The sequence below is a fragment of the Sinohyriopsis cumingii genome, chromosome 9 (assembly GCF_028554795.1).
Source record: "Sinohyriopsis cumingii isolate HCF-2022 chromosome 9, ASM2855479v2, whole genome shotgun sequence".
Classification (NCBI taxonomy): Eukaryota; Metazoa; Mollusca; class Bivalvia; order Unionida; family Unionidae; genus Sinohyriopsis; species Sinohyriopsis cumingii.
This window is the reverse complement of record NC_142969.1, coordinates 66,537,594-66,563,160: the sequence shown is the minus strand read 5'-3', so window position 1 is coordinate 66,563,160 and position 25,567 is coordinate 66,537,594. Positions and strand designations below refer to the sequence as shown.

The 25,567-nt window shown below is 37.7% G+C and overlaps 1 protein-coding gene across 3 annotated transcripts in view; it reads left to right on the top strand.

Annotated features, from left to right (window-relative positions):
• Nucleotides 1-25,567, top strand: part of LOC149791944 (thrombospondin type-1 domain-containing protein 7A-like) — a 172,171-nt gene that overhangs the window by 134,428 nt on the left and 12,176 nt on the right. The gene's annotated exons all lie outside the window — the stretch shown is intronic.

The window sequence follows — 25,567 nt, the reverse complement described above, 5'->3', positions numbered from 1 at the left end:
TATAAGACAATACGCTAGAATGAGTGGTTTAATATTATAAGACAGTACGTTAATTGGAAACTTACACTACCGTTTCTTTAAGCACCCGTGTAAATATCAAAATGTAAATCTGACGTCATGTGGCATCGAAACAAGTTAGTTGTATTCTCTTTTTATAAATAATCACATTTATGCTTAAAAGTTTTAATGAGAGAGAGAGAGAGAGAGAGAGAGAGAGAGAGAGAGGAAAAATATCAATACTCATGGATGTAGACAACTAATTATTTTACTAGCTACGGAACTAGCCCATGTGCGTTGGATCAATAGCGTTTCTATAAAAATGAAGGTCGAAGATATGTTGAAAATAATTACCAGATCAAAATCAATGTGTAAATTGTTGAAAATAATTACAGAACAAAGTCAATGTGTAAATTGCTGAAAATAATTACCAGAACAAAATCAATGTGTAAATGTTGAAATTAATTACCAGAACAGAATCAGTGGATAAATTGTTCGCGATTGTAGATGTTTATCAGGTTATCGATTGTGCTAAGAAGGTACTGCCAGACGTAAACGGGGAGATCTCATTGGGCCGGATTTGGATAACTATGCATACAATGTCAGCATGTTTTACCGGTCACACTATGCATACAATGTCAGCATGTTTTACCGGTCTTAGTAGGACAGTGTGGTAATTTTGCAAAAACAGTAATATTTCTGCTTGTGGGAACTGAATTAGTTTGCCTGTACCTGGATGTGACCTGATGCTACATGTCTGTGGCATAATGCCCCAGTACTAGACATTACTATAAACTGCCATACTGCAGACATTGTTGTTGTTTTAGGGTTTAACGCCATTATCAGCGCAGGATAGGCTATACATGGTGTCCATTATTAATGGTAGAGGAAGAACTCGGGAAAACCCATGAAAGAACCACCGACCCAAGAGGAGCTGTTGGCAGGCTTTCTCACATACCCAAATCGGCCGAATCCGAGACTCGAACCCACGCAGACAGAGGAGAGCGCTTTAGACCAATCGGCCACTCGGGGTCACCGCAGACATCGTAACGATATGACTGGAAAATTGTTAAAGTTTTGTTAAAATTCCAAATCTCTCTCTCTCTCTCTCTCTCTCTCACACAGAGTTGTATGTACCATATAGAATACTTATGTATTATTGTTAACTTTTTGTGCATGTTCAAGTTTTTCCTCATTCCAAAGAAACACAAGCTAATTAATCAACGTCTCATAGCTAATTAATTAACGTCTCAACTCAACGATAGCAAATTGTCTATGTCTCATGGCTAATTAATCTACGTCTCACTCAAAGATAGCTAATTAATCTATGTCTCACTCAAAGATAGCAAATTAATCTACGTCTCACTCAAAGATAGCTAATTAATCTACGTCTCAAAGATAGCTAATTTACGTCTTATAGCTAATTAATCTACGTCTCACTCAAAGATAGCTAATTAATTTACGTCTCATAGCTAATTAATCTACGTCACACTCAAAGATATCTAATTAATCTACGTCTCACTCAAACATAGCCAATTAATCTATGTCTCGCTCAAAGATAGCTAAGTTCAGTATTTTTGCGTGATAGTCTTTGATGGACACAAGAAATGGGATTCGTTATATCGACATGAGGCTAATAAAGTCGTTTAAGTAGGATAAGAAATCGGCCTATTCATGATTCTTTTTTATTCATGTGCATAGCGTGTGACAATAAAAACTCTTGACGTCACGTTTTGTTTTCGTTGTTATTATAAAATATTCACGAAAACAACATATCTTCTTTATTGTCCCCTTTAAATTAAATAAATTTTAAAAACCCTCAACTTTTTTGTTTTAAATTCCTTAATCGTAAAACATGTTTATTTGAGATGTAAAACATGCACAGTTCGACGATAATGCATCGTCAGCTTTCACAAACACCATTTTACTCAAACATACCATGATTTACAGAGTGTTCATATATTACCGATGCACTGAGATAAACTTTCGACTACAGTTGTAAGTACTACATAATGTGCTTCAAATAGAAAATATCATAAATGGTGCCCGTTTCGCTGTAAATTTTAAATATGAAAGCCATCACCGCCAAAAGTATGAAATGGAAACAGAATAAGTAGCTTTAAAATAAAACAAGAAAAATCTGAAAATAAAACAAGCATGCTTGTAAAAAAAATTAAAAAATATTATTAAGGCCGAGACGAATAAGCCAGTACTCAAATACAACAAACGAGGCACCAACGAAACATGCAAAATGCCCAAAGGGGAAAAAAAAAACAAAAACCAAATGTTCTCGCACAGGTGTTGTATATGTTTGTGTTTCTTTACATTTTCTGTTGTTACTTTGTTTCATGTTACATTCGCTTGGCCAGCTTGGGCCTTATTTATTTCAATTAAACACTGTTCATTTCGTTTGGCGTTTGCTTGTTTCGTTTGTGATTTGTTTCCTTTTTCTACGCTTGTTTGTTTCGCTTATGCTTCTTTTATATTTTGCTTTTATTTTATTGGTTTGAATGTTGCTTATTTCCTTTGGCGTTTGCTTGTTTCGTGTTGTGTTTGTTTATTTTTTACATTTGTCTGTTTCGTTTGTGACTCGTTTGTTTTATTTGATTATATTAATATCTTATTATTTTAAAACCCAGATGCCGCCGTTTGTCATAAATTTCACGATTCTTTCAATGTAACTAAAGTTTGGAAGGAAATCATTTCTTAAAAATGCTATCTGGACATAAACCGTTCTTTGGAATAATGAAGGTCTTAATTTTAAACGACGTTCAAAATATTAAATTTACAATTACACCCTTTAATTCAGTCAACGAACTCGATCGTAATTCCTTTCGTTTTTGGGAGTGTTCCAAAACTAGTGATGTGATACATTCGACAAATTCTTTTTGTGACTAGTCTAATAGCAACAACATTTGCACGTGGCGCACATATTGGTATAAAAGAGAATGTAGGCTCGCTCTTTTAAGCGGATATGAGAAGGAAAAGCGTTCAGTAGATAAAAAGAAGACTCGGGTGAATATTGGTGATAATCTGGAGCGGTGGAATATACTTTGAAAGGAAAACTTGAGCTAATTCAATCCGACAAAGCTTGGTGCTAGCTTCGTATGTTTTTACAATGATGACGTCATTACATCATCTGTGCCAGCTTTCGACTGAAATCGGTTGACTCACGGATATCGCCGATCAACATCGTATTAATTCCTAGACATGTGGATAATAGCAGGATGTCTCAATTCGAGAGAGAAATTGAATGGTTCATAATGTAATGAAACGTCCATGTTATCTGATTTTAATGAAACCCAGCGTTGTTTACAACCAATATCCTTCAAGATTAATTATTATTCAGATGATTTGTCATATACAACTTTTTTGGTTGTAACTGCGGCATTGTGGCTTTAAATACCGTCAGGTCGTTTGATGTTTGCTTGTTTATTTTTGACGTTTCTCTGTTTCGTATGTGACTCGTTTGTTTTATTCGAGTACTGACCTCGTCTGATTTTTAATATTTATATTTGTAGGCATGCTTTTTTATTTCAGTTTTCTTCGTTTTTTTTTAAATTAAGTTTCTTTTTTTTGTTTTGATTTCATATTTTTGGCGATGATGACCTTCAATAATACTTTACCAAGATGCCGTAATAAATATGTACCAAGATGCCGTAATAAATATGTACCAAGATGCCGTAATAAATATGTACCCTACTTCAGCGGAGTTTAAAATCTCTCTAAATGACTGCTAAACTTCATCTGGCGAAAAAAACCTCCTTGATATACAGAGACAATGGCAGTATTCGGCATTTTGTTCCAGATGATTTTGTTCCAGATGATTTGATATGTTTCAAAGTACGTAGTTATAGGGAAAGTACAATGATATTACCGGTATTTATATGGGTATGGCCTAATTCTAATAAATGTTATGACACGGAAAGACTTTACCTCTCATCAGTATTAAAAGAACAGATAAGTATTGCTTTACCATGAGGTTACAGCAGTTGTCTTCACTAAGGTTAGTCAGTATAATAAAGCAGTATAAGGTTTGTGATATCAAGCCAGGAAAACCATTCATCGTCAAATCGGTCTCTTCTATATGCATACATCTTTATTCCGAAAGATACACCATGTGTACGGAAGAAAAACCAACCCAAAAACCAAAACAGTTTTTCAATCCACTATGCTGCATATTCACGCTCATGCATATTCATGTAAAATAGCTGTATCCAGTTTCTTCCATGTCTCTGCTGTACGAAAGTGAAAAACTAGTTTTTAACTGTGGCCTCGACATTTGAATGATAGTTTGTTTGCATTATGAAATAACTTACTAAGATCGATAGAGAACGATGTGTTTTGTATATGCGCTATAAAGCTATTCCAAAGACTTATAAATTTCTTATAAATAAAATCATTGCTGCTTCCCATTTCGTCAATTCATTTTGAATGCATATTTTGAGAGATGTTGATAAATACCATGGGACCTGCGTTTCCCAGTGCTGATATTGCTGGACGAAGCATTTGTTAAAAGAAAACATAAAGATCACATGATCAGCATATTTGCATTTCTTCGATTGATGAACACATTAGTTTAACCCTAGTGATCTCTACACACTATCATAAAATAGTTGTCTTTTCAAGATCATGGCTGTAACATTTAATTTTTGAAGTTTTTACTCTGTTGAATTGAATTTAAAAAGTTCAGAATGGAAATTTCTGTAATCTCCTTATGATTTGACGAAACAAAATAATCCTGTTTTAATGTTATTTCATTTGGAATAGCAAGTTTAAAAAAAAATCTTTAAATACTGTGTTCTCTTATTTCATATAAGCGCTAATCGCTCTTGTCTTTTGTTTGGTTTACATGTTTTAGTAATAAAAAAATGTTTGATAAAGTATTTAAGAACAGCAACACAAGTTTTAATCCAGGTAATACTGATCAAATTATTTGATTTAGTTTAAATTTTAAAAATCGTCGCCAAGGCTTTAGGTGGCATGATCTCACCCATTACAAAACTGTGTGTAGATGAGATACTGGATCGATTCCTTTCTCTTCCATTTATAAAGATCGGGAAATCCCGATATATTATGAGTGACTGATAAAAATTGATACAACACAGCAAAAAAAAAAAAAAAAAAAAAAAAAACGCAATCAAATATTTGAAGCTAATAAAGTTGTCTAGATGGCGCTAATTAACGACGAACTCTTTGATTCGTGATCATAAAAATGCTTTCAATAACCATGACTCCATTCGCGATGCGTTATATTCGATGCATAATCATGAAGAGAAATGGTTTCTTCTGTATCTTCCTTTGTGAGATTTAATAGTGAACCCAAATCTGTGTTTCCATAAATCGCGGCATCCGTGCAGTTACTGACGCATTAATAAAAAATGCGAACATAATGCTATTTATTATACACCTATACATTTGTCTTCAAGAAAGAGTCGGAATTTTACCTCATTTCCTAAAAGTCGGAAAACGATACTCTCGTTTTCCAATTCAGTATCACACACCTCTTAAACTACTTTTTCCTCGTTCCCAATCACAACTGAACAAGTGTGAACAACTATGCCGTAGCTTCACTTGACATGCAAAACGTAACGAGCAGCATCCTATGTAACAATCTGTATCATTAGGTTTCAACAATTTGTCCAATAGCTTCAAAATAATGATGTCGTTTCCATATCCCCATTGGAGCCTCTCTTAGCCTGGTCTCGCAGGGAAACTTTCACAGTAATTCAACTTTTGAAATTTTCTGTGAAGCAAACTTTGAGAACTGCACAATAACTCTTAAGTCACACATATGGGTCTGCTGCCCCTGTGCGTAAAACAATTCATGTTACTAAAATTGATAGTAGTGAAAATGAATGACCATTGTTTCACGCGTTTCGTTACATAAACGAAAGAATATTCATGCGCATATCAGCTGATCAATATGTAATTCGGTTCATGGTTTAGATCAGAGGTTCCCAAACCATGGCCCGCGGGCAACTTGTGGCCCGTCAGCTCTCATAAAGTGGCCCGCCAGGCCTCTGTATTTACTATAATGTATTTTAATAATTTCAACAATTTATTGACGTTCAAATAAATAAATAATAACTAGACGAAAGTTGCAATAATGCGCGATCTACAGTATTCTATAGTCTAGAATGTTATTTCTAAGAAGTCCGTCATTTTGGTCCATCACTCGGAGCTCCGTCGGCGTTCGATAATTCGCTCTGCGCGTGGTTGTTGTGCTCGGATATAATTATCGAATGCGCCCATTGAGTTAGCAAACGAAACGTTTGGAAATACCCTTTTCCCAGCCTTGTCGACCAGTCAGAGTGAGCAAGACGCCATGATGTCATCTGTTACAACTGTTTAGTAATCTGCAGTTTCGTGTTGAAATTAGATTTTTCAAATACAAATTTACCGTTAAAGCCGATAAACATGAACGTGGATAACGTAGAATCAAACAATGCGAATAAGCGAGAACGTGAGAACTTTGCTTGTCGTGAATTCAACGCAGATTGGACGGAGAAATTTATGTTTGTGCCTAGTCGTACTGGTAAGCCGGTTTGCTTAATCTGCGGATTTTGATTTAAAATCGAAAATGACCGTACTGCAGAACTGACACTGACTGCTTTTAAAGTTTTAGAATTTGGTTGCTGAAAGTTAATATATTTACGAATGATATTACACGACTTTTATAATTTTATAAACATTGATAAACATTTATAATTTTATAACGTTGTGGCCCGCTTAGTTACCGAAAATACTAGATATGTCCCTCTACTTTTAAAGCTTGGGAACCATTGTTCTAAAGGTTATAGGTTGAAAGCACCATAAAATTTAAGTAATGCTAAATTCACCGTGCACCTCAAAATTAGAATCAAAATTTGAATGAATCATCTACGAGCAGTAAACTAGTAAAATTGTATGATATAATATATTGCAAACATAAAATATGATGTATAAAACGTAGCAAAATGAAAGAGTCGCATTTCATTACATGGAGAGTACTGCAAAGTGATTTTGTAAGCTGTTTCTATGTACTTTTTGCAGTAAATAATGTGCTTCCTTCAAACTTTTGTTTTTCAGTACACGTGGAACTGCTGTACAATTTCTGTCGTAGATCATAAAGGAGTTAAGAAAACATTATTGCTGACACGCAGCGTTAAACATCTAAAGTACCTGCCAAGATTATCTTTTGAACTTTCCATGCTTTTCCTGGTAATTAATAATTTTACTTTGCGGGTAACGGCTTGCAGATAAATGAAGCAGAACAAGGACTAAGCAATCTAAACCCCCAAACATGCGAACAAATAAACAAACAAACCATATAAGAAAATGATAGGACGTGGGCTTTAAACACGTAATGGAAGTCAACAACTTACTGCAAGGACGTGGTATTGCTAGAGTGTGAATTGACGTTAGCTGGATGCGACATATCTCGATAAGGTGTTGCATAAAGAACTTTCGAATGATAAAATGTCCAGTCTGATCACCCACATAGCTGTCCATCTTTGCCTCAGTGCAGTTTTACATATAGAGTGCGATCATTTGGAAAGAGTACGTCCAACAGAGATAGTCATTTAGACACTTTGATCAGCATAACGAGTAAAATTTCAAGTCCTTATATCTACTAAATTTTTCGTTCGATTTTTCAGTTGTGTAAATTGGGTTAGGTTTCAGGAAGAATAATGCCGAATTGAAATAAAAAGCTTTTCTAATCGTTCTTCCCAAATCCGAGCGATAAAATGAACGTCTTCAGTTAGCATATGCACATATTTTTCACCTAGAAACATAGTCAAATTACATTTTGTCGTTTTCAAGTACAAACCTGACATTTGATATTACCTATTTACTTTATTTTTCACACATGAATGTACCTTGTATAACCTACCTGGCTACCTACACGCATGCACGCTCACATACACACACACACACACACGCGCGCATGCACGCACGCACGCACGCACACACACACACACACACATACACATGCATACATACATACATACATACATACATACATACATACATACATACATACATACATATCCATTTATAATCTTGGTTATGCAAGAATGAAACCCTAACACCTTAGGGGCTGACGTGATTCTATACAGAAACAATCATTTCCCGAACGTTCTCCATGCATTGTCGAAAGTTTTTAACATGTTATTGAAAAATGTTTATTTCCACTATTGTGAAATGAGTTCGTCCGCTATGCATCGCCTTAGTTCAACCATCCAATTTAGGTTAGAAGCTGCAAGCCTCAAAGAAAAATGATTGGATGATTGGTGATAGTCTTCTATTAGCGTGGGTACGGCGTTTTGCTATTTTGGATTTTGCAGTTATTCCACGCATAAGCGTATAAGTGTAATAAAGTTAAATATAACATCATATTTCATAAGTTTCAGTCCTATATTGTCTTGGGTATGTTATTAAATCTATATGAAATAAAGCACATATTTGTAAATATCAAAAACGAAGATCACTGAATTATTTGTTATAGACGGCTTCGATTGTATCACCAAAATTTGAAGAAAAGAACCCCACTGAATCTAACAGCAGAAAACTATGCATTCTGTCAAAATGTTGCATAATAATTTAAAATCTGACAATCCATTGTTCGATTACTATGTTCTAAAAAATTTCTTCTTTTATCTTAAAAAACACCTAGGCTTACAAAACAAAGATGTGAAAAATAGAATGTTGAAACTAATTTTGTTCCAGTAAGTATGACTACGTGGAAATTCATTGGTCAACTTTGGATTACAATTCTATTATAAAGGAGTTCAGATAACTAGTCAGTATAGGAATGAAAATTCTAGTAATTTAAGAATCCTTAATATCATGAGATAAAATATAGTAGATACTATTTATCAGAATGATTGTACCGTAGCGCGCGCGCACACACACACACACACACACACACACAACACACACACAAAACACTCACACTCAAACACACACACACACATAGACATACACTCACATTGCGATACAGAGCTAATAGTTTGGAACACAAAGAGAAACTTAAATTTTCTATAACTAGAACTAACTGTATTTAATTCAAATCCAAGTTGTAGCGTCTGTTATATCATAATTACTCCTTTGTCTCACCATAGAAATCTTACGAATATGTGCCTTCAATACAGGTACTGCTTGCGTGGTATACTGAATATAGATAGACATCGGGAACTCAACAAAACAAAAACGATCTACCTTTCAACAGATGAGATTAAGTTATGAGCATTGTGTTAATTGCGAAGTTGTGATAGATATGAAAATGTAACCAAATGTTGTTCCAACATAGGCCTGGTGAAAATGTTTGTGCATTCGTGGTTGCGCTTGGAGCAATATACACAGCCAGAATAATACTGACTTGTTTATTACAATAGTCAACAGTTTCAGTAGATAGACTGTATGTAGCCATCGCAAGTCTTTTCTGTACCTTTTGTAAACAAACGAATCCATAATTCAGATGTGTTTAGTTGATTCGGTGTCCATTTCTGAACGTTCTACGCCTGCTAAGCAGGGGAATACAAAATTCCTGAAACAAACATCTGGCATTGATTAGGAGGAGAATAATTAAGTCCATGTTTCAGTACTAAATGATCAGATTTTTGACCAATTCCTACTAAGCATGCTATGGAATCTTATTATTGCTGCATACCATTTTTCCCCCTCCAGGACATGTTTTATCTTGGTGATTTTGTATAGCAAAGAAAGAGACATAATCAGTTATTGCGTACATTTTTACCGCTAAAAGGTCAATTAATCTTTTGCAGATCAATCCAAAAGTGAGGTCCATTCTCTTGTAGTAGATAAGAAAGGTAATGCTTAAAAATCAGTATAAAGGTAACGTGTGCACACTATATATTTATGTAACTGAAATGACAACCCATCAAATGACAATTGAATGAATTAATTTTTTTCTTCTTGATTTTGTTTGAAATAAACAAAGAGAACTTGATTTCCTTAGAATTTCTTTATTACCTTCAAGTTTCTTTTTGGCATCAAATACGGTCTTTAAAAATCTGCAAACGAGGTAAACAATAGACACAAAAGAATTGTCTAAATTACAGAACATTACGTTATTGGATGTCTAATGGTAGTGTCTACTGAAAATATTTAGATCTACTGAAAATATTTAGATCTTGCGCCTAACTGAACTTTGATAATAAAATGGTGACCAAGCTGGTATTGACCTAAAAAGAAAAAGCAATAATGAAATTATTTTTTCTTAATAAAATATGGTGCAACCTTAGATTATATTGGCAATTATTTATATTTATGAAAAAAATTAATAACCACAACATCAGTAATTCCAAGAAACACTTTTAAAAAAAAACAATAGTTGTTATAAGTAAGCAGATGAGTTTGGATTCTTTTTGGTTTCAGTGCATTTAGGTGGCATATCCATTAAGATTCCGTTTCATTCACGGTTTCGTAACTCCAGTTTCGGTTATGTACAGTTGCAGTCAGTCACTGAAAGTCTGTCCAAGTGAAAAGAAGTGTTCTACTACTGGACGTCATAAGAATGATCCGTTTGTGTAGTGGTTTAGTTTCTCTGACATATTAAAGGCCTGAAATCGTATACATTACGTTATCTGTTTTGCATGTTATGTCTGATCCATCAATGTTCAATTTTTCGCTCGTTTCTGCGCTAGAAGATGTATTGGTCTCAGTAGGATGTGGACACGTATTGCTCCTTTTATCACCATATTGCACAGCTGTGACCATATGGTCTTGGCATATGATTGACCTTAACTTTGCTCAAACTAGGATGTCTCCTGGATTTTCGGTCTGTGGTAGGCTACCATTGGTTTGTCAAAGCGACAAAAACGGTGCAACTGCAGGTGCAAACAATTTCATATTTGTATATGCTGCCAACAACGGTGTCAGTAGTTAATGGGGGCTGTATTGCGACAGTGGAAATCCCAGTCAGAAAGAACATGGGGCTGTTTAGCGACAGTGGGAATTTAACATGGACAAAACCCCTGGGTTAGATTAAGGACAATGGGAATTTAACATGGGGAATACTGGATCTGTATAAGGTATCACGGTACCAATTGTTTTTCCATATACCTCAATGCTAATGTTTTGTGAAATAAATATACTTTCTGTCCTACTTGGGCATGCATGTCACACACTGTCATATAGAACAATGCTAGATTGTCAATTTGACAATGACATAACCAGGTACTCCATTGCATTTAAGAGAGATAACTCTACTGGAACTAGACAGGGGTAAGAGTTATCTAGTCACAACAAGCACATTTTCAGCCATGTGTACCATATTTTAAAAAAATCATGAAAAATACAAAATATGATCTAGATAGAAATTAACACAAACTCACATGTTGCCAAGAGGCTCAACATTTTTTAAAGCCAAACAGAAAGTACAACTCTTACATAATGCACCAATCACAGCTAGTGTTGTTCTTTAATTCTGAATACAATGTTCCATACACCTTAAGCTCCGCCCACCTGGACTTGCGCAATTGGTACCGTTATACCTATAGCAAACCTTAATTTTTCCAATAATCTGTGAAATAGTTCGGGACTGTATAAGTAACAAATATACTTAGTCTCACTTGTGAAAAACAATTTGATGAGGTACTAGCCTATGTCTTATATGAATGTGTATAGAAATGTCATTGAGCTGTTTGAACTATTGTTTTCATACTTTTGCTTCACCATCAAAATCATCTTTTGAAATAAAATGAAATCTTTCAACTATGAGTTGTATCTTATTCATATCAGCACTTATTGAACTTCACATAGGTGATATGGGATAAATCACATTATGTCATATTATGTAATAACTAGGTCAAAGTGTACCAAATAGTATGTACCTGTCCTACTTCAAAATGTACAATTCACCTAAAAGAAAGGAATTTATATTTGTTCGGTAGGTGCAGAACTTAACATCAGAGACCAGTGGACATGACCCAATCTTATTATAAAGTATAAGCTTTGACCACTTTACACTATCTGCAGATACAAGAGGTCACTAACCACCAGTCCTCACACAAAGGTCCACCTACCCATCCTCTTTGTAACACAAATAGTAAGCTTTCCTCCTTTGTAATGTGAATAAAATTGTTTCAATAAGCCAATCAGTCACCAAATATAGTAAATCACAGCTTATAAGTGGTTATGTTGGATTGGGGGGTGAAATTAGGGGAATAAAATACAGAAAAATGCTAAATATAAACACTAAGTATAGCACATCAAATGGAGTTAAAAACAGGAGGAAAGTGTTTATCTAAAAGGGAGACGTAGCTTATGATAAAGGAATTAAAGGAGGCAAAATCAGCAATGCGAGAAATGAGAAGTGAAAGTTTGATGACCTTACCTTGGATAAATATATGGGGCAGGGCCCAACAGGTCCAAGGACAGCCCAAAGGCAACTGTGCTATAACGTCCCTTACAGGTACCCAAATTTCAAGAGAAGTTGTGTTCATTTCCATCTAATATAAAAGGGTGAATAATTCAGATAATATAGATACATGTAAAGTATATTTCTTCTACATAAGAATTTAATAATAATTGGCATAAGATAGAGAGAAACTTATCTCAGATCCAAGCAGAACATACCGTATCAGTTTTTAAACTTGTAAACTTTACTGTGAGAAATTATTAAATTGCTTCTACTTACATTTGCATCAAGAATGAGGGCTAATATAATACTTCACAAATCTTCTCTTTATTTTCATAACCAGTCACTGAAAATGTGAGATTTTATTTCCTTGAAATGTTATGACTGGTGTAAGGGAGATAACTGAATGATATACATAAGGTGTGGTAACCTCTAATACAGTATCCATGTAATATAGATGAGTTTATCAACAACCTGTGTTAACTTCATTGCAATTAAATTATCTCAAAATACATTACTGATAAAGTGAGAACCTAACATTTAGACTCCTATATTTAGTGGAGACCTCAAGAGTTATGTAATTTTAATTTCTAAGATGACGCAGCTCTTTCATATCACATAGTTCATATTTTCTACAATGCCGGCATGTAGAGTGCAGCCTTCCATAACCATGCAGATATCATCTCATGCCAATTTGGATTCTTGCGATGGGATGCAAAGTTTCAAGAACAGTGTGGATTTGAACGGAATGAGTACGCACTCTGTGACTAAAATGGTTATCATTCTGTAATGTTGGACCAAACATGGAAATTCCACAAGAGCAGCTTGACAGAAAGAAATAGGATTAATTGAAAGTCAATAGTAGATTATAATTGGGCTTATACAAGTGCCAATGGGAAATGCTGACTTAAGGAAACTGTTCTTGTTTGTTGGTATTCACTGCTACTTCAACAAAAGGGAATGCAAGAGAACTGAACTAACTACATGAACAATTTCAAAGCAGGAAAGTGTAAAAAAAAAAAGGACAATTAGAGCAGGACAATTCAAATCAAAGTGGGAAGGAATACCATATCCTTAATAAATTACCTAAAAATTACTCATGCCAGAATATCCCACATGGTACAAGTGATCTCTCTACAAGTGTACTTAGAGTGTTCTCTATCCTGGTTTATGGCATGCCTTACAAGAACAAGATAGCTGTTTTTGTACACATGATTTTTCATTTTTTGCAGGTAAAATAGCCAATATTTGGCCAAAATCAACTATATTATGTTTCCATAACTTATTTTGTTGCATGCATTCCAATCTAGGAGGTAACAGCACATACATAAAGGCATCAGGTAACACAAGTCTATATCTATCATAGCTTAGTTATCAAAAGTCCCCATCCAAGCCAACTTGTGACATTTTCTGAAGATTTCATACATTTTATTCTTAGAGAACTTTCAATATTTGACCAAAACTGTTCAGCATACATTTGTTTTCCTACATCAAACTAGTATAGTTCATAAATGCTGTCCACATGTATGCGTTTCTATGGATACACTGTGAGGCTATTCTTTCCTTTAGGTATCACGGTACCAATTGTTTTTCCATATACCTCAATGCTAATGTTTTGTGAAATAAATATACTTTCTGTCCTACTTGGGCATGCATGTCACACACTGTCATATAGAACAATGTTAGATTGTCAATTTGACAATGACATAACCAGGTACTCCATTGCATTTAAGAGAGATAACTCTACTGGAACTAGACAGGGGTAAGAGTTATCTAGTCACAACAAGCACATTTTCAGCCATGTGTACCATATTTTAAAAAAATCATAAAAAATACAAACTATGATCTAGATAGAAATTAACACAAACTCACATGTTGCCAAGAGGCTCAACATTTTTTAAAGCCAAACAGAAAGTACAACTCTTACATAATGCACCAATCACAGCTAGTGTTGTTCTTTAATTCTGAATACAATGTTCTATACACCTTAAGCTCCGCCCACCTGGACTTGCGCAATTGGTACCGTTATACCATAAGGACAAGGGAAAGCTGGGTTTGTGTAAGGACAATAGGAATGGAACAGGTGGGGTGACGTCACGATACTGGACATTAGCAACAATACTGCAAGGGGCTGACCTCAATCGGCCAAACAGTGACAGCGTAAAAAAGCTATAACGCTTGGCGGGGCGAGAACGAACTTCTGCGCGGTACTGACCGTTCATACAAAAAACACAAACATCGCCTGGCGTAGCGGCCATATAACTTGATAGCTATAGACAAATAAACAAAGATACAAACAAAGATACAAATATGGCAAGAGATAATAGCTATCTCTTCGAGGGAATGGAGAGGCCCTGAAAAGGGCATTTGGGTTTCTTTTATTTTATAATCTCTTGTTTTCCTTCCTCCACCAGTATCTTAATTTCTCCATAACATTTTTGCCTTCTTCTTCTTCTTCTTCTTTTTCTCATTTTTGTCCTCTTTCTCCTTGTCCTCCTCATGCTGTTCTCATTTTCCTCTTCATTTTCTGTCTTTTCGTTCCAGGCTTTATTTGTATTTTATCTCCTTCATCCTCTTTCTCTTCATTTTCCTCCATTATCAGTTCTCTCAACCTTTCATTCGTCTTCTTTAAATTGTTGATCTCCATTTTGAGACAGCGGAGACTATATTCACCATACTCCAGTCTTATATAAAAAAATTCTTCCACCATCCCAATGTTGTCTACAGCCTTTTGCAATCTCATCGTCTTATTCAAATGGTTTGTCGCCATTTTGTATTCAATGTTGAATGGCGCGAATGGCGAACGTTGCACTTTGTTACTCAAGCACGGACGTGAAAGAAAACATCACTCTTACTAACTATTCATATTACCTACGCAACAATCCACAATGATGAGAGTGATAACCTAACATAAATTTTTATACAAAACAACACACTAATTCCAAACGTTTTTTAAGGGATAATTTTTTTCTGTGAAGGGAAAAAATAAACACACATACACACAAGCGTACTAGCGCACACAGACATACATACATACACACACAAAACACACAAACGTACGAGGGCGGACAAACACACAAACGTACGAACGCACACAAACACACATACAAATAAACACATACTCACACACATACACACATCAGTAAAGGGGTTAGTGTTTATAGTCACACTACTCCACATTCACACAAATCGGCAACTTGATCAGTCTCTCTTTTCTAGAGATCTTGTAAGCCCTGAAAAGGGCCTTTTTGGGTCAAACTTCAGATGCACCCAATTGATGATGACATCTCCCAGGCCGAGCACCACAGACACATCGGCGGCTCCAGTCTTGCTCCCAATTTATGCGCATGGTTGGGGGGCAGAGGCGGGTTGAGTGGCTTCATCATCCCAGTCTTCACTTTGCGGGATAGTGAAAACTTCTCTCTGTCTTCTTCGTCTTCTATTCCACACCCGTGGGATGATGATGTCTCTGTGGCCCTCGCTGTCTTTCTATCTCCTCCCAGTTGTTTATCTTGGGAACAGCGACTCTTGGTACTGGTAACATAGGTTGTGGTTTGATGTTGACGTTGCTGTGGTGGCAATGCTAGTGGCTGTGGAGGCGTCCTCAAATCAGGCTTGACCTCACACAAGGGCCTAAATATGAGGTGAGGTAGGATCATTTCGTTCTCCTCTTCCTTCTTCTTTTGTTCCTCCTCTTCATCTATTCGGGCTTCCACCTGGATCGCCTCCATGGCCAGCTCGTCAAGTAGGCGCCTGGCATACTCCAGGTGCATCTGAAACTCCAACAATTTAGCTAATATGCTCATCTTCTAAGCTAATGAGTGAACAATGGGTAGCCAGACTGACGAACGCTTCCGTTTATGTCTGAAGCATGGATATGAAGGAAAATATTCCATTACGCCAAATCTCACAATACCCGTTTCATAACTAAAAAACATGGAACGCGCGGACCTAAAATAAACATTCACGTTCAGTTTTTTTCACTTACAAGCACGTACACACTGTCTGACAAGACAGAAATGGAGTGCTTATTCGAACACTTTTTTTTTGACATAAAACAATGTTTATGGACACACTTCTATTTTGTACCGTGCACGCAAACACACACAATTATACGATTGGCAATTTAACTAGTATCTCTTTTCTAGATTGTTGGGTAGCCCTGACAAGGGCGGTTTTTGTTGACGGGGATTATGGCAATCTTTTATCGTCTAACATTGCGACCCCCGTCTGGCTGCAGGCTTTCCCACGGGATAGAGTCTACTTCTTCGGAAAGAGAAGGAGAAGTCTTTCGTATTTGGGTTTTGTTTGTCGATGATAACATTTTGGAGAAATTCTTTGCCTTGCGTTAAATCGGCATATTTCAAGGTGTACACTCCTCATGTCACCGTCGGTTTCAAAACGGGGGTTACTGAACGAAACGCCGATTTCAGCATATCTATTAAACCATGTCGTCGCTGTCGAGCGACTTCTCCGCACAAAGGATACATAACTTACATGTCGTTAGAGAATCGTTTTCGAAAATGGGGTTTCACTGACTTTCTCTTTGGCGAATGGAATTTTGCGTCCAATATCTCCTTTTATAGCAACGTTGACACTGTCAAAGCACGACTTACTGACGGGCAAATAGTGAGGAAATTGAAATTCGTGGTTAACGTGATACGTGATTCCACCTTCCTCGTCGGCGTTTGTGGCAGAATCCACTTTGAAAGGAAGGACACAAAGTAACGGTACGGATGTTTGTCCCACCACGTTGTACTCCACCACATCGGAATACACAAAGATCAAATTTAATCCTTGGTTCATTTTTATAGGGGAATTAAAATACTTCACAAAACTCAAGTTGTCGTAAATGGTTGGTATGGGTCCACCCTTGAGCATCTTGACGTTCCCACCCAGTTTCAAACCATTTAGGACAAAATGTAATGCTCAACACTTTGCCGTCTGAAAATTTCATCAGCTGGTGACGAGCTACATTATGGTGCTCGAAGATAACACTTTTTCTGACACTCTCCAAGGCTTTGCCAAATACTGCATTGAACCTACCAGCAGTCGTGTTCACCAGATGTTGACTGCTAAAATAATAGCCTGGCAACATTTTCATATGATAGATGTACAGAGTATTACTGGCTAATACTAGTTGTTTGTTAGAGGCATCTACAGTTGGGTTTTTAAGTAGTCTTGCACTTGCTTGTCATGAACTTCGACCTCAATTCTGCTTTGATTTTCAGTGATGTTAAGGATTTGTGTAGAGTGAATGATTTCGACCAAAGCCACTTCCCAATGGCGTTTGTGATCCTATTGGATGGCCGTGAGACTGCACAAAGTATTATGGGGAATCCATGGAACTGTCACTGGATAACGTTAAGTAAAATTGGTTATTCATAATTCCAGAGTTCTGCTGTCCAAGGGGTCACTCGAAGTGAGACGAGTGTCTAAAAGAGGATTGTTGTTATGGTTGTTGTTTGAGTGGTGACTGCTGGGAGGGTGAATGTCTTTGGCCGCAAGACTCCCATTGTTACCGTTATAGTATTTCAGGGAAGGATTTGAGAGAAGGTAACCGATGCAACTGTTCAGTAAAATGGTCCACAATTGTTTGTCTCCTTGTTGCAAACTCAGATTGGCAATGGCAGCACCGATGACACAATACACCACAAAGATTTGGCAGAAAAAGACGATTTGCGTTTAAGGCACATGTTCTCCACACCACACCCACAAGGGTTGCTTTTGTGGGTTGTCACGTTTGCCTGCCCGCGATTACGTAAGTCAGGAACAAAGGGATGGGTTAGCGCCATGAGTATGTCGACCCTGCACTGCCGTGGCGATTTGTGTTTGTACAAGAGTTCTCTTCGTTAGGTGTCAAAACTAACATGTAGACGTTAGAAGCTTTGTGCTCGAACAAAGGACCCTCGATGCTGTTGTAAATCTCCCCGCGTTGACAGATGGCCTGAGGCTCGTCTGTTAATCTGGACCGACGGGGGTAGAACTGATATCCAATCAGAACTGAGGAAGGGTGGGGCCATCAATTGGAACCAGAATTTAACAGTCACTTGTTACATGGTCGAGAGGAAGAAGATTGGTTGAGAAATTAATATCGTTTAATTTGTATTAAACTGTTATTCTTTTGAATTTCACCTTTGTGTTCTTAATAATTTAATTGTCGGTATTGCTGACTGGGGGCTCGGAGCTTTACCTCTCTCTATCACTAATTTCACTTCCTACAAAAACGAGCCAGGGTGGGAATTCCATAGTAATTCAAATAAATATTGGGATCATTCCACCCCAACGCATAACAGTCGGTCACATAGAACTTCACATAGATCTTGCACAGAAGAACTGGGTGAAGCAGTGGTCATTGCTGTACTGGCTCAGGCTGTGTTGAAGGGTAAGATGGTCACTTCTTTTTATAGTCTGTCCTAGAATTAAAACTGGGATTATATCCTTTCCAATGTACTTTGACTTCTTTGACACGGCGTTTTCCCACTTTACTGGTTGTTCGTTCGAGAATGCTTTCGATGTCGTACATTTCATCTTCTTTTTTGGGTCACGCGTTGTAACTCGGGCAAGTAAAATGTTACTTTTAACACTTCCTCGTTCATGTCTTCCAATTTATAGACGGCAGGATGATGGCCACGCACTCGTACATTGACAGGAAAAAATTCAGTGGTCCAGTTGGGTAAGTAACCTTTGTCGAATATGCCTTTGGTATTGCCAATGCGCACCCAATCTCCTGCTGCCAACACTCCACCCTCCTTGGGGACAGTCACGGTCGGATACGTACCAAACAGGCGATCAAAGACGGTCACTTCGTTGCGCCTCGTTTAGTTAGTTCTGTTTGGAACGTTTGGTTCAGAAATTCGGAACCTATGTCGGTTTGTAATCAAAGAGGGTGGCGACCACTTTGTTTCAACAACAGTTTGAGGACTCGCACTAACACAGTGTTCGATTTGGAAGTCCATGGAACGACCCAGGCAAAATTGGAAAATACGTCGCTGACACAAACCAAATATTTTGTAGCCACGATTGTCGGTGGTCAAATGACAGACATCGGCTAAATCGGATTGTCATTGATGTTTTTTTAACCAAAGTTCCACTTGAGGAAAACGGACACTTTTCAGTCGGGTTTTGGCAGCACGATACAATTTGTGAACACCTCCGTATACCGCAGGATGGGCTGGATCGTAGTAAATGCTGCCTAACACCTTCTCCATCAGGCCTTTTTTAATAAGTCACCCACTCTTCACTGATGCTCATTTGGAAGTGCGAGGGGGGTGGTTTTGAAACGGCCTTACGTGTTAGACGTGTCACATGAGAAGTCGAAGGTAGTTGTGGTGGTGGTGGTGGTGGTGAGATGACTTTGGTCTTGCTTTCATTTTTCACTTTTGGTTTCCCTTCTTTCTTTTTCACCTCTGTCGAAGGAGGAGTGGACTCATTTTTCTAACCCAAGCTTTGAATTCTCGTTCGGGTGTGGGGAAGGGTCAACAAGGACGCTGAAATCTAGGGATGGGAGCTGCTGGTGATGTTTGAAAGACTTTGCGCGTAAACCACAGTTTAATATCTTCTTCATCTTCTCCTAACATGTCAAAGATGACCAGGTGTGTTTGACTGGGGTCAGACACGATACCGTCGTCTTCGCCATGAATGCCTTCCACAACCACGATGGAATCGCCGTGACTTTCTCGCAGGAGGCTGTACGCCGATTGCCAACTCTTTGTAACACCACACGATGTGCCAAAATGTCTAAGAGTACCGTGACCGTTTGACTTTCACTGTCCTCCTTCTCTCTTAGACCTTGTTTCTTCTCTGCTTCTTCTTCTTCTTCTTCTTGTCGTTTTCTTCTTGCCTTTTCTTCTCGCTGTTGCTGTTGAATGAGAAAGGCTTGTTCTGCTTCTTTCTGCTGGTGTAAAAAATTATCCAATTATTCTTTCTGTCTCTGTTTAAAATCCTCGACGTACGGCACGGAAGGAGAAGGCGGCGAAAGCACTGATGCCAGAACAAATTCTTGTTAAGAGAGACAATCCACTAAATCCCAATTACAATCGTTCTGTTCCGGAAGTAGGACTGTGTTGGCGTTAGTGGCCCCTGCTATACCATCACATCTCGACTCTGCTGCCGGTGCACCCCAATTCAAGGTCTTCTTAGTTTCAATCATTTTCTAATTCTGTCGCATTGATTCACTGCATACAGACGCTAACGCACCTATGTAGGGAATGTGTCGTCACAGGTACTGTGACTGAATTTTGTAAAGCAAGTTAAGATTGTTTAAAGAACTCAATCCGTTTCTATTCGCTCTTCCACTATAAATAACCGCGGTTTACTTCATTTACTTCACCTGTTCTCGTCACAAGATGTGGAATAACGTAAAATCGTCTACTCTCGTATCGTCGATGCTGTTCCACCTGGATTATCCTATGTATGTCAAATCATTATGGGCTATGACTGATGACTGATACAGCCCTTTGGAAACGAAGAATCTATGTGGAGAACCAAGGCTGTCTGAAGCGAGTCTTAATCTACGGCCCACAGGTCAGACAAAGTTTGAGGAAGACAAGAAGATCCGTGCGATGCCCCCTATGTTAATCGAATGATGTTAACAAAAAAAGCCCTTTTCACGCCACTCCATTACCTCGAAAAGATAGCTATTCTTTCTTGTCATATTTGTGTAATTGTGTCTTTGTTTATTTGTCTATGTCTATGAAGTTATATGTTCCCCCCCCGCCAGGCGATGTTTGTGTTTTTTTGTATGAACGGTCAGTACCGCACAGAAGTTCGTTCTCGCCCCGCCAAGCGCTATAGCTTTTTCTTTCTGCTGTCACTGTTTGGCCGATTGAGATCAGCCCTTTTCAACATTGTTGCCAATGTCAAGTACCATGACGTCACCCCACCTGTTCCATTCGTATTGTCCCTATACAAACCCAACTTTCCCTTGTCCAAATACAGGCCCAATATTCCCCATGTTAAATTCCCATTGTCCGTAATCTAACCCAGGGGTTTTATTGATGATAAATTCCCATTGTCGCTAAACAGCCCAAGACCCATTTTTACTAGGGTTTCCATTGTCGCTAAACAGCCCCAATTAACTACTGGTGTCATTCTGAAAACACTTCGCAAACACACCAGATAGCCTTCGGAAACATGAACAATTTTACTCCGCAAAATCTGCTAGCGTAAACCATTTGATCCTTTTGAAACGTAAAGGAATTTACAAAGCAATATATGCCATCGTTAAACTCGTCTCTAGAGCCCCAGCTTAAATTCACAACAAGGCATGCCAGTCAGGCTAATACACTATTACAGTAAATGTTATCGAGCATGATTATACTCAGTATAATTTATTCTGTGGAGATTCCTGTGTGTGATAATCTATGAGACCAATGCACTACTACAACAATGCGATCATTGATCATGACTATTTTGTAGATAACATTTTTCTGATGATATTGTTTTTTTTTTGTGTGAGAATGTTACATCTTGATCATAGCTATATTCTGTGCAATATATTTCGTATAGATTATTGCCTTCTACGTGAGAATATATTACATTACAGAATTACCGCGGTACATATTACATAAGGGCAAGATCTTAAAGTATCAATGCATATCGTAATTGAAAGGATTTATTGGCGTATCTAAGGCGGGAATCATATTGTCCAACCAGTGGAGTGTTAGTAATGTCATATAAACGATTAAATCGCTATTGCAATTAAATGCGTCATTTAGATTTCGTAAAGATGAGCAACATATGTCTGGTTTTTAAATTATTCAGAACATTAATCGACTTAAGAATTGTATTGTTAGAACAACGACGTAAATTAGGTGAAACTTAGAGAAAAAGCGAGAAAAATCGTTGTATTATATTTTTCAAGAAAACTTCAAGTCTCTGACGTTGACTAAACCACCTAACACAGATAATGAAATAACCAGTCAAGACAATGATGACAGCGAAGATTATCAAGGATAAATCAATTAGGGAAATGTTTTAGTATAATAGATACAAATACCAATGGCACTCACACTTAAAATAACGATTAATATATTTTTGATAATAAAGAGTATGAGGAAATGATATTAAACGCTATGAAATAGTGGCATTTCTGTGAAGAGTTATTTCTATGTGAAGCAATGATTCAGTCAATGCTCGGGATCAACATTCTAATTATAGGGAATTATAGGATCCAGAACGAGTACTGTAGCAGGTTTGAAATTCCTGGATGGGAACGAGTTGCAAGTGATATCACCAAATAAAGGATTATTTGCACAGTAAAAGTATTTTGATACCAAACTTCAGGGTCTGCCGCTTGGGACAATATATTGCTTGTTAGACACTAAGTTGCCTTGAAACACTACCATTTGGGTTACGGCATCATTGATAATTAATGAATGACATGATGTCATCTACCATCCAATAAAGCATAATTTAGTAAAACGTCGAGTTTTTTTGCTAACAAACACGAAACACCGAGAGGATAAACAAGCATATATTTCACATCAAACAATACAATCCGCATATAGATAAGAAGTTCGATGGCATTGAGACTCATCAATGCAACGGTCTTTGCCTAGAAAAACGTGAACAATGCGGCATACCATTCTATTATGGATACTCCAAATCACACTTGCTCGCGTTACTAAATGGCTTCAGTGCTCACCCGTGCCTTAAATACACTATAGGAGTAAAGTATCGTAATCACTTTAGTCGACCATGCTGTTCTGTTTGCGAGTATTAACGTACGCGTCGGCAAGATTCCCTATGAAACAATAAAGAACCTATCGTCATGGAATAACTCAGTGGTGTTGTTGAAGGAAACGACACAGAAGTCAAAGGACTAATAGTCCGGATTGAAGCGATGGCAATTTCAGATCCTGGTAAAATAAACATATTTTAAACATTTATTGACGATCTTAGCAATTAGGCAATGATTTTTCCCTTAATTTACCAGCACGCATACCGTGAATCAACTCAGGCAACTCGTGTGAGAGCTTGGGATCAGGATTACAAGCGGTATGTGAAAAGCTGGCCTTCTAATGTCATTAGGACTCGTTCACGATTCACGGCCGGATGAATCACAGCTGGTTATAACGGTAGTATCAACAGGAAAACGACTTAAAGAATCCGCGCGCGAGCGTAATATACAAATACCAAGAGGCGCAAGAAAAGGAGATATACTTGCGCTATTACATATCATAGTTCAATCGTGCCAAACTCTAAGATATATAGTCATGAAACAGCAAAATAAATAAATGTTAAACTTCTCCCAGGTCACATGGGTTGAAATCATCCATATGATTGATGATGAGGAAAATAGTCACTATCTAGGAGGATCTATTGCTGAAGATGCAGTCGAATATGTACATCAACCAGCTCGAGTTCAGGAATTCAAATTTAAGGAAACCCGTTCGTGATTTAGACGATTAATATCCACACGAACACACCAAGCTGCGACGCTTGAAAACGTATATCGAAGATGAATCTTGGAATCATGTCAACATTTCAGCGGTCCGGCACCTCTGGAGTTAAAGTGAACATTGTGCTAAGTGTGCACTTGATTATGCCGCTTAACCATAAGTCATCAGACAAGGGTGCGTTAAATCGTGACACATGTATCGGTGCCTGTGTGAACTTAAACCAGAAAGACAAGGAAACTATTAATGATGAGCTCAAAATGCCTTGGAAAGATTCTGGAGAAGTTCAGCTACGTATTTCCCTAATATACCTTTTAGCGGGTCTAATTATATTGAAACACTAAAGTATGTAACGCCGCAGTCAGTGAAAACTGTGGAAAAAAGTTTGATAATCGATATTTTGAATTCACGACTTTGGCCGCGTTACATTCCCCCCGTGCGTGATGAGACAGATCAGCGGCGTCAATACCAACAATACCTGGGTGAACTCGAAGTTTGGTAAGAGAATTTCCTGTACATGTTACCAAAGTCATACAGAACAAGTTTGAAGAACGTAACCCTGCTATCGCTGTTAACGTGTACGCTTGGAACAATTGTTTTTATGCGCTTGCACAGTCGCCACATATACAAAGCAAACGTTCGTATGGCTTACCCATGTTGATCCGCTGTTGCTGAGCTACATAAATGATTCAGATTCATGGTATCATTACGTGTGGATAAAAAATCTTCCTTGTTTACTTAACCGACACAGAAAACACAATTGGAAAAATATGTGTCGACGTTGCCTGATCTACTTAGCAACCAATAGCTCTTTGACGACTATGACTGTTACTATGGTGGAATTAGTGAAACGCTGTAGAGTACAATCATGCTTGAACCTGGACAAATCTCTTTTGAAATTAACAGCGATGCTACAAAAAATAATGAAAGTCGCGACTTAGAATGCTTGAACGTTCCCGTGAGTTCCAACGACAAAGAAACCTCAGAGGTGCAGTCAAATACAATGCAAGCTGCTGAATAAGTCCCGTGCGTGTTTCTCTTCAGTGTTGCGTTTGGGTATGCGTATGCGAAAAGCCCTTCGGATTGTCAGGTTTTGCCAACCTGTGTGGATGGCCCCATACATCGAAATGAATACAGACCTGAGAACTGTTGCGACAAGTGAGTTTATGCCCTCTTGACAACAAGCAATGGGTGTTTCCCGAGGAAATCACCACTTACGAGTATGGTCACAAATCGATTTTGAATCAGCTTATGATTTCAAAGTAGACTTCGATTGTAGTTCTGTATCCCCGGAAAAATCTTGCAATTCCTCTTGCACAAATGCTTTGCTTGGTGAATGCTCTTCTGCTCTTTAACCAACCGGTTCTAAATGGCAGCGTGTTGGATTCCCGGAAAATCAATCCGGTCAGAGATAGTAATTTTATCAGTAAATCATACCGTGTTAGATACATGACGTTATCCACCTTCTAATTTCCCCGTTGGATACAGACACCGAATCAAATTGTTTCCTAGTGTGGCTAATATGGTGGTTGTACAATCGTTTGATGAGAAACGCTACAGTTTCTGTCGAATTACCTCAGTGGGCTTCAATCTAATCATGCGTGTGGTTTCATTGTTTAGCGTTGTATTGATCGATCGCGAGATCGTTGCTATCCAAGCCTGATCACTCCAGTTCCAGGTATGATTCATCAAAAGTTCTAGCGCCTACTGATGTTTGAATAATCGTCCCGCAAGTGTGCGGTTAAATCATCCACAATAGCCTGTCCAAGACGAACCAGTACCTTATATTCGGCCAACAGCA